Source organism: Microtus ochrogaster, chromosome 15 (assembly GCF_000317375.1).
Source record: "Microtus ochrogaster isolate Prairie Vole_2 chromosome 15, MicOch1.0, whole genome shotgun sequence".
In the NCBI taxonomy this organism is placed as follows: Eukaryota; Metazoa; Chordata; class Mammalia; order Rodentia; family Cricetidae; genus Microtus; species Microtus ochrogaster.
Window position 1 is genome coordinate 37,961,065 of NC_022017.1, and position 9,140 is coordinate 37,970,204.

Here is a 9,140-nt window from a genome sequence, read left to right on the forward strand (position 1 = left end):
TAGACAGAAAAAAATCAATGCTTATCAAGCAGGACAGATATCTCAGCAAGTAAGGGCATTTGCCCTAAGCCTGTGGACCTGAGTTCAAACCCCCAGGCCCCACACAGTACAAGGAGAAAACTGACTCCCACAAGTTGTCTTCTGACCTAATTCTGCTTATCCCTTGTCTGCCTGTGCTCATTTTTCAGAGTCCTGAAATAGCTTTTTGGATTATTTTCATCCAATTTTGTTCTTGTTTTGAGTCAAGATCATTAATTCTTCTCTTTAAACCAACATAACCAGCGTCCAAATGTTCTATAGAAAAGGCAAAATTATGCTAATTGTAGCTTTATTATGGTAATATGTTGTGCGTGTATGGAAGCATGCATATACTCACAGCCTCTGTATGTATATACATGTGTGTGTACATGTACCCACAAGCCTCTGTTGTGTGTGTGTGTGTGTGTTTGTGTGTGTGGTGTATCTGGGCTTGCCTTTGGCTGTGTATGTCTGTGTGTGTGTGTGTGTGTGTGTGTGTGTGTGTGTGTGTGTGTGTGGTGTATCTGGGTTTGCGTTTGGGTGTGTATGTCTGTGTGTTTCTGTGTGCATGTGTATGTGTTTCTGTTTGTGTGTGCTATTGTTTAAGACATTATTTACCAATCAGTATAGTTCTTTGCTCACAACCAGCATTCTAGCCTGTCAGTGTAAAGTCCAGAGAAAGCAGGACAAAGACAGAGAGGAAGGGAGAGCTGCAGCCAGCATTTTCTTATGGAGACTTGGTGTCCAGCCAGTGTTCCTGTGAAGCAGGCATAAAGGACATGTGCGGGGCATGGAACTGGGAATGACACTCAGCTTCAGGGTCTTTCCTCCTGGTATTGCTTGGGTTCCTCCCCCTCTTTTCATGAGTGATGCTACCCGCCCTATGGTGGCTGTGTTGGAGTTTTGTCATCACATTCCGGCTTTCTTCACCCATTCATTCGCTTTACAAAAACACAATGACTCAGTGAAAAGTTTTAAGAATACAGAGGAGGAAAAAAATGAACTTCCAAAACCTACACGTTAACAGGAAAGCCATACAATTATAACAAAACGAGATGCCTCCCACTGTGACAGAAGAGCAAGATGCTAAATTAGCTTCTTCAGACAAATTGGAAAAAAAAATTCAAAGTAATTTCCCCCATGCTTCAGCCGCTCTCAGCTCCTCAGAGTTGAAATCAGCCACTGTCCCGTATTTACCAAGCAGCTTTTATATAACCACAGCCTGCTATCCTATCTTGATGCTGGAGATCTCAAGAGCGCTGAGCAGCTCTGAGCAGCACGAGGACACTAAGAGCCAGGCACCCCCTTAGCTTTCTTTCGTGCTCCTGACTATCCAATGTGCACCTCAAGTTCTTTGGAAATCACCAAATTGGATTCCATCATAGAGGGACATATGCTTGATCTGGGGGATGTACTAGTTGATATTTTGACGGTGCAAAGTGAAGAGGGAGGGACTTGACTCCAGGGAGTCCATGAACACTGTTGACATTTAGAGGGGACCGGGTCTTTGTGAGATGTGAAAGTATACTAACTGGCAAACAGGGGGACCCAGCTCGAGAGGCAAAGTCTCTGGGCAGAGTAAAGTCAGAAACATCTCCCCAGATTATGAAAGGCAGAATAACTGCCCATAAAAGTCCCCAAAACTATTATGGGGTAGGAAAGTAGAAGATGGTAGAGGGGGAACTTGGACTATGGCTCTTCACAGTCAGCTAAATGTGTGCTAATAGTTGGATCAAATGATGGGAGGTTCATGTGTGTAAAAGTCAGATGTTCAGAGGTGAAGTGGCACAGACTGGAAATATAGGCAGCCATGCACAGAGTACAGCTTGTGAAACACATACATGATGTGTATAATATGAAATCATATGTGGTGTGTTCTGTACCTATGATGAGAAGCCAGGAAGTTTGTGGTAAAAAGCTCTTGATGGCAGGATTGATCATTTCCCTTAATGAAGTTCCTGAGCTTTTTCTAATAAAATTCAATTGCCTTTCTTAGTATTTACCTAAAAACCTGGTGACTCAAATCTACACAGAAATCAGCCCATGGGAGTTGATAGCACCTTTATTTGACATTGCCATCATGGTGGCCATCCCAGACGCAGTAGGTAGACAAACAAACTGTTGTATCTAGGATGAGCAATAATCTTCAGCACACGTGAGCAAAGCAATGAGCTACTGAGTCAGGCAAAGACGTGGAATAAAGTTAAGAGTGCATGCAAAGTGAAGGAAGAAAATCTGAAGTAGCTTCACACCGAAGACTCTGGTTATGGCATATTCTAGGAAAAGCAAAACGGCGGTGACGAGTGATGGAGTATAAAGGGATCAGTGATTGTTGGGTTGAAGGGAAGTAAGGATTAACATTTGGAGGAGAGGGGGTTTTAGGGATGGTCTACAATGGTGGGTATATGTCTTTACACATGTGCCCAAGTGCAGAAGGCCAGCAGAGGAGTCTCAGGGAAACTGTGCAGTCCAGAAGATCACAGGTCAGTGCAGGTCCAGCAGCTGGAACAAGGAACTGCTCTAGTAGGAGACATTGATAATGAAAAACCTGCATGTGGGGGATACAGTTTTATGAGAATTCTTTACTTCCTGCTCCATTTTGGTAGGAACCTAACATTTGTCTAAAATATTTTTAACAATGAGAAGGTGAATGGCTTTTGTGATCATTATAAAATTTGATATTTTAAGAATCTCTTTATTATGGAAAGTTCAAATGTACATGAAAAGTAGAAAGAATGCCTGAATATCCTCCAGTTAGTCAATAATTGTACCTACTTAGCCACATTTGATACTGTGTCCCTTCACCCCTGAGTTTTTCTAAATATGGGATTCTCGGGCATAAATACAGCACAGTTAATACACTTGGGAAATGGATAAGATAGTATTATCTAATATATAAACCATATCTAATTTTTCCTATTTTCTCAGCAATGTCTCAAAAGCTCTGGTTCTGTGTTTTGTTCTACTTTAGTTTTATTTGGGTGTTAATTAAGTATTCCATGTCGCCTTTAGTTTTTATATAATTGTACAATTTTTAATTATTAAACTTAAGAACGTGAGCCAGCAAGATGGTTTAGCAGTATAAGTACTTGTCATGCAAAACTGATAACCTGAGCTCGACTCTCAGAACCCACAGCGGAAGGAGAGAGACTAGTTGTCCTATGACCTTCACATGCAGACTGTGGCATGCTTACACTCTTATTCACACACACATTACAAACACACATGTGCATATTTACAGCAACAACAACAAAAATAATGTATTTTAATTTAAAAAGAAAGCAAGTGGGACATGGTAGTACATGCCTTTAATCCAAGCACCATGGAGGCAGAGGCAAGAGGATCTCTGTGAGTTCAAGACCAATCTCCTTTATGTAGTGAGTTCCAGGACTACATAGAGACCCTTTCTCAAAGAAAGAAGGAAGGAAGGAAGGAAGGAAGGAAGGAAGGAAGGAAGGAAGGAAGGAAAAGAGAAGAGAGGGAGGGGAGGAGGGAGGGAAGAAGGGAGGTGGAGGAGAGAAGGAAAGAAAAAATGATGTGGGATTCCCCTCTGTATGCTGTGAATATCATTGGTTAATAAAGGAACTGCTTTGGGCCTATAGCAGAGCTATAGGGGAACAGAGCTAGGTGGGAAAAACTAAAATGAATGCTGAAAGAAAGGAGGCAGAGTCAGGGAGAAGCTGTGTAGCCTGCCATAGACAGATGCCAGAACTTTAGCCGGTAAGCCACAGCCATGTGGTGATACACAGGTTCATAGAAATGGGTTAAATTAATATGTAAGAGTTAGCTAATAAGAAGCTAGAGCTAATAGGCCAAGCAGTGTTTTAAATAATACAGTTTCGTGTGATTATTTCGGACTGGGCAACTGGGAACTAACAAGCGGTCTCCCCCCCCCACAACAGAAGGAAGAAAGGGAGGGGAAAGGAGGAAGAAAAGGAAGGAGAGAGAGAGAGAGAGAGAGAGAGAGAGAGAGAGAGAGAGAACAAAGCAAGAAACCTGTCCCTTGAGCACTATCCTGCTTCAGAGACTGTGTAAATGTTTATACACGTTGAAGTGGCTCCTGTTAAACAGAGAATGAATGGACCACTTTGCTAGCTCTACACAGATCCCCTTCAACTCCTGATTGGGCAAAACAACAGTGTCAATCAACCCTTGTAAAATAGCAGTGATAACAGATAACTCACATCCTGGATCCTTTATTTATAGTGTAAACCCTTATTAAGATCTCTGCCTTCGTTTCTCACCTGTCAGCTGGGGTCAGCACAGTGTTGCTTTACAAGGCTGTCCCAAAGTTTGTAGATTCAGATGGTCAACAGGCTCAAATAGTCCATTAATATTATTCAGGTTCTTACTTAATTACAACACGCCAAGAATCTGAGTGCCTTTGGATTACTGTAACAAAAGTCTGATGAGAGTAGCATAGAAACAAGAGAGATTTATTTCCCACAGTTCTGTACAGTTAGAAACGGGAGTCAGTTGCTAGTAGGTGTTTTTCAAGTTCACATAAAGCCCCTTCACACTGTATCTTCGCATGGAAAAAGGACAAGGCCTGGAGAATTTGTTGCTTTTGTTTTGTTTTCTGTTCAGAATAAATAAATAATTAAATAAATAATTAAATAAATAAATCTCTAATCTTATTCTGATAGATCTTAATAAGAACAAACCAATAGGCCACCATCCAGAGACAGCCTTATGGCATATGCTCCCCCAAAATGAAACCTGAGAGCACCTACCATGAAGTAAAGAAGAAATATAAAAAGAGTGTGGGTATAGCATGCTGAGTGGAAGTTCCTAAGATATCTATGTCTTCCATCTAGTTTCTACTGGAATTGATTTCTATGCCTTTGTAACAGTAGGGACAGTAGCTAGGTTCTATACTTCTAGAAGCTTGTCTCATTAATGAGAAAGAGCAAACAGGGACAGGTGAGATCACATCATAACCTTATATTTTTAATCCTGACTGCTCTCTTACTGACTCCATAGGACCTGAGCTAACCTCTAACCTCTGTGGTCTTCAGTTTCCTTAATTAGAGACCAACAGCTGTGACCAAGATGCTTTCTGTCAGCCCTGATACCCTCTACTCCTTTAGGATGGATTGAAATCAATAGTCTAGCCCAAGAGTTGGCTCTGCCAACAACTCCAGATATAACAACAATCACAAAATAGCTCAAGGTCAAGAAAGGAAGAAAAGGAAGAGAGGGTTGTGTTAAAAATAACAGAAACAAAATATATACTTCTGTAAAACTTCAAATGCAGAATGTTTTCATTGGAACTGACAGAGCATCGATCTCGCCCTCTATCTTCTTAGACAGAATCAATTTTCTTCATTATGTGGCACCTAAAAAAGTAAAACACAGGTCCCACTCATGCATGGATTGAATTTGCGGTCAGTCCCCCAAGTCACTGGCCCAGCCTTCAGGCCATGGCCCCTTCCTTATTGAACATCTACAAACAAGTTGGTGTTGAAGAAAAACAGCAAAATGTTCTGGGAAAATTTCACTAATGGATTCGTGTTTCTTTCCACATAGTTTAGAGTCTCCACAGGAGCTTGTGGACTCTGAAGTACTTTAATTTTACAACCGCAAATTCCTTTTATAAAATGTTCACTTCTTGTCACTCTTCAGTCTAATGAATGACATCCAAGTTCTGACAAGTCAGCAGCCATCACTGACAGAAGAAAACGTAGATCTTTTCTCTCATGAATGAGCCCTCTTTCCCTTACGTTAAAAATATATTGGGTAATTTTAAGCCACCGGTTCCACCATTAAATTATCTGTTGTTGTCCTCTTAGAGATGTCAACAGAGAAATTTATTAACTTCATCTGCACAGAGGAGACAGATTCGCTCAATTCTACCTGCTTCACAGTAGAGTTCCATGTCAGCAGTTACCTGTGAGAGACACATTATCAAGACAGCGAGTGGTTGCTAAGTGTCTACAATATTCCAAGTGGGTTATAAATGCTATGAGGGGATGCTACTTCATTTGATTCAGGCTCATTCAATTAATGGACTGCCGCGAAGACAGTAAATGTAAGAGAAATTCTACCACTGTGTGCCCATCGATACAAAAGGGGACACTAAATTGCTACCCTTTCACTAGGTCTCTTACCAGCATGACCTTTTGGCCCCATGGCAGATGGATTTACAATTTTTATAAAAGGCTGTTGTGTAGCAATTTCCTCTGAGACAAAACCATCCATCTTGTAGGAAAGCTCCTTAAGACATAGGATACTCCCTAACCCCACAATGTCTCCCTCTATCAAGATATCTCTTTCATTTGCTCTCTGATGTGGGATTCCCCTCTGTATGGTGTAAATACCATTGGTGAATAAAGAAACTGCCTTGGCCTGTTGATAGGGTAGAACTTAGATAGGCGGGGCGGGAGGAGGGGGAGACTGAACTGAATGCTGGGAGAAAGGAGGCAGAGTTAGGGAGAAGCCAAGTAGCCCCACAGGAGACAGACGCCAGAACTTTAGCCGGTAAGCCACAGCCACATGGCAATACACAGATTAATAGAAATGGGTTAAATTGAGATGTAAGAGTTAGCCAATAGAAGCTAGAACTAGTAGTGATTTAAATAATACAGTTTCTGTGTAATTATTTTCAGGTCTGAGCTTCCAAGCAGCCAGAAAACAAACAAGCAGCCCTCCTTAACACAGCTCTCCCTCCCATAATTTGACCATCCCATTCCCTCATGTTTTCAGTCCCTATCCACTCTCTTCTTCTTCCTTCCCTCCCCAGTTAACGTAGGAGACCTTATTTGTTTCCCCTTGCTAGGGAATTCATGTGTGTCCCTCTTAGGGTTTCTCCTCGTTACCGAGCTTCTCTGGTGCTGAGGATTCTAACCTAGTTATCCTTTGCTTTGCATCTAACATCCACTTATGAGTGAGTACATAAACCCGATGCTAGGGAAATTCCCAGGAATCCACAAGGATGACCCCAGCTAAGACTCCTAGCAATAGTGGATAGGAATGCCTAAACTGGCCTTTTCCTGTACTCAGATTGGTGACCACCCTAATTGTCATTCTAGAACCTTCATCCAGAAACTGATGATGGAAGCAGATGCAAGAGGTCCACAGCCAAGCATGGGGTCAAGCTCCTGGAGTCCAGTCAAAGAGAGGGAGGGGGGATTATATGGACAAGGGGGATCAAAATCATGGTGGAAAAACCCACAGAGACAGCTGACCCAAGAGAGTGGGAGCACACACACTTGAACTGACAGCTGGGGAGCCTGCATGGGACAAAACTAAGCCCTCTGAATGTGGGTGACAGTTGTGTGACTTGGTCTGCTTGTGGGACCCCTGGCAGTTACACCAGGATTTATCCCTGGTGCATATCTGGCTTTGGGGAGCCCATTTCCTATGGTGGGAACCCTTACTCAGCTTTGGTGCAGTGGCAAGGGACTTGGTCTTGCCCCAACTTGATATGCCAGGTTTAGTTGTCTCCCCATGGAAAGGCTTATCCTCGCTGAGGAGTAGATGGGGATGGGGAAGAGTAGGGGACGGGAGGAGAGGAGGGAGGGGGAACTGTAGTTGATATGTAAAATGAGTAAAAAACTGAAGATTTAAAAAAGACATAGAGCTGAGCAGTGGTAGTGCACGCATTTACTCCCAGCACTCAGGAGGATCTCTGTCAGTTTGAGGCCAGCCTGGTCTGCAGAGCAAGTTCCAGGACATGTACCAAAGCCATAAAGAGAAACCTTGTCTCAGGAAAGAAAAAAGGATGCTAAAAGGAAGGTGAAACAACAGGATATTCCAAGGGGAGATGGCACTTTTCGTCCTACAATGAAGTTCCTAGACTCAGGAAATGAACAACTCAATAGTTTGGGAAAGTCTACGAAACTGACCAGACTCAGCCTCCTTCCACAAACATATATAAGCTACAAGGACAGCTGAGAGCTCTTTTCAGACACGTTGAGCTGCCTGGAAAAATCAGAGATAACACGAGTTGCCTGGAAGAGACTCTGAGTAGCTGAGCTACTTGGAAAAGACACTCTTCAACTTCTTCAGCTGCTGGTAGGTTGTGTAGGGCACTCCGGGCTTCCAGGTTTGGGGAGCTGTTGTCCATGCTGCGGTAGGCTATAGTAAATCTACTGTCTTCAATTCATTTCTGTTGCTGTAAGTAATCCCTCATAAACTCATTGGTTCACCAAGTTGGACTTTGCCTATACCCTTACTTTGGTCTTTTGTTCGCCTCTCCCAAGGATAGTGTCCTACAACATAGTGTACCACATGACCTCTGAAGGCTTTGCTTGACAGTATACCAAAGAAATGTGCTCCAAATTTAGAGGAAAAAAATCGTGTGCAGTCAACTTGCTAAGAAGGCATCAGAAGGTTTTCTCAATCTTCAGTTGTCAGTATGGGTCCTTCCCATACACTTTTCAGCATTATCACATGCTGGGGTCACCACCACCACCACCACCTTGCTTTTCAATGCAATGTCCCTAATATAGGTATCAAAGACCAGTGGATATCAGATTATAATCTCATCAGTCGTGTTAGCGTCTAGCTCTTCCTTGAGGTCATTGCAGAAAGGAACTGGGTGTGTTCCACGAATATGACTGTCCTGGGATTACAAAACTCAACTACTTGATGAGGCCATACGACAGTGCTGTTTCCCATGAAAGCTTTTCTTTAACTTAAAACCTACATGTTTTAGAATCATTTACTTTTCTGATAGATAATATCAATTTAAAAATCCAGGAGGATGAGTGGGATTGCCTTGAAGGAATATGAACGATGTTACACCTCTAAGAAGTGTTATATATATATTTTTATCTGAATCTTCTATATCTTTCTTCTAGCATTAGCTGCTAAGGGCTACGTGGGTTCATTTTGAAGCTGCAAATCCTTAGGAAGATGCTATTCTGTATCAACACCTGACTGGTTTACTTCCTTAGCAAAATAGAGTTGTGAATGCAGTCTTACTAAAATAAATTGAGGGTGCGGAATGTCAAACTTCTGCAATGCACAGCATAAATTACTATAGCAACCAAGATTTGTGGAGGGGTAAACAAGAAAGGAGGAGATCAATGTGGTCAGATTTTTAAGAAGAGAAAGAAAGAAAGGAAGAAAGAAAGAAAGAAAGAAAGAAAGAAAGAAAGAAAGAAAGAAAGAAAGAA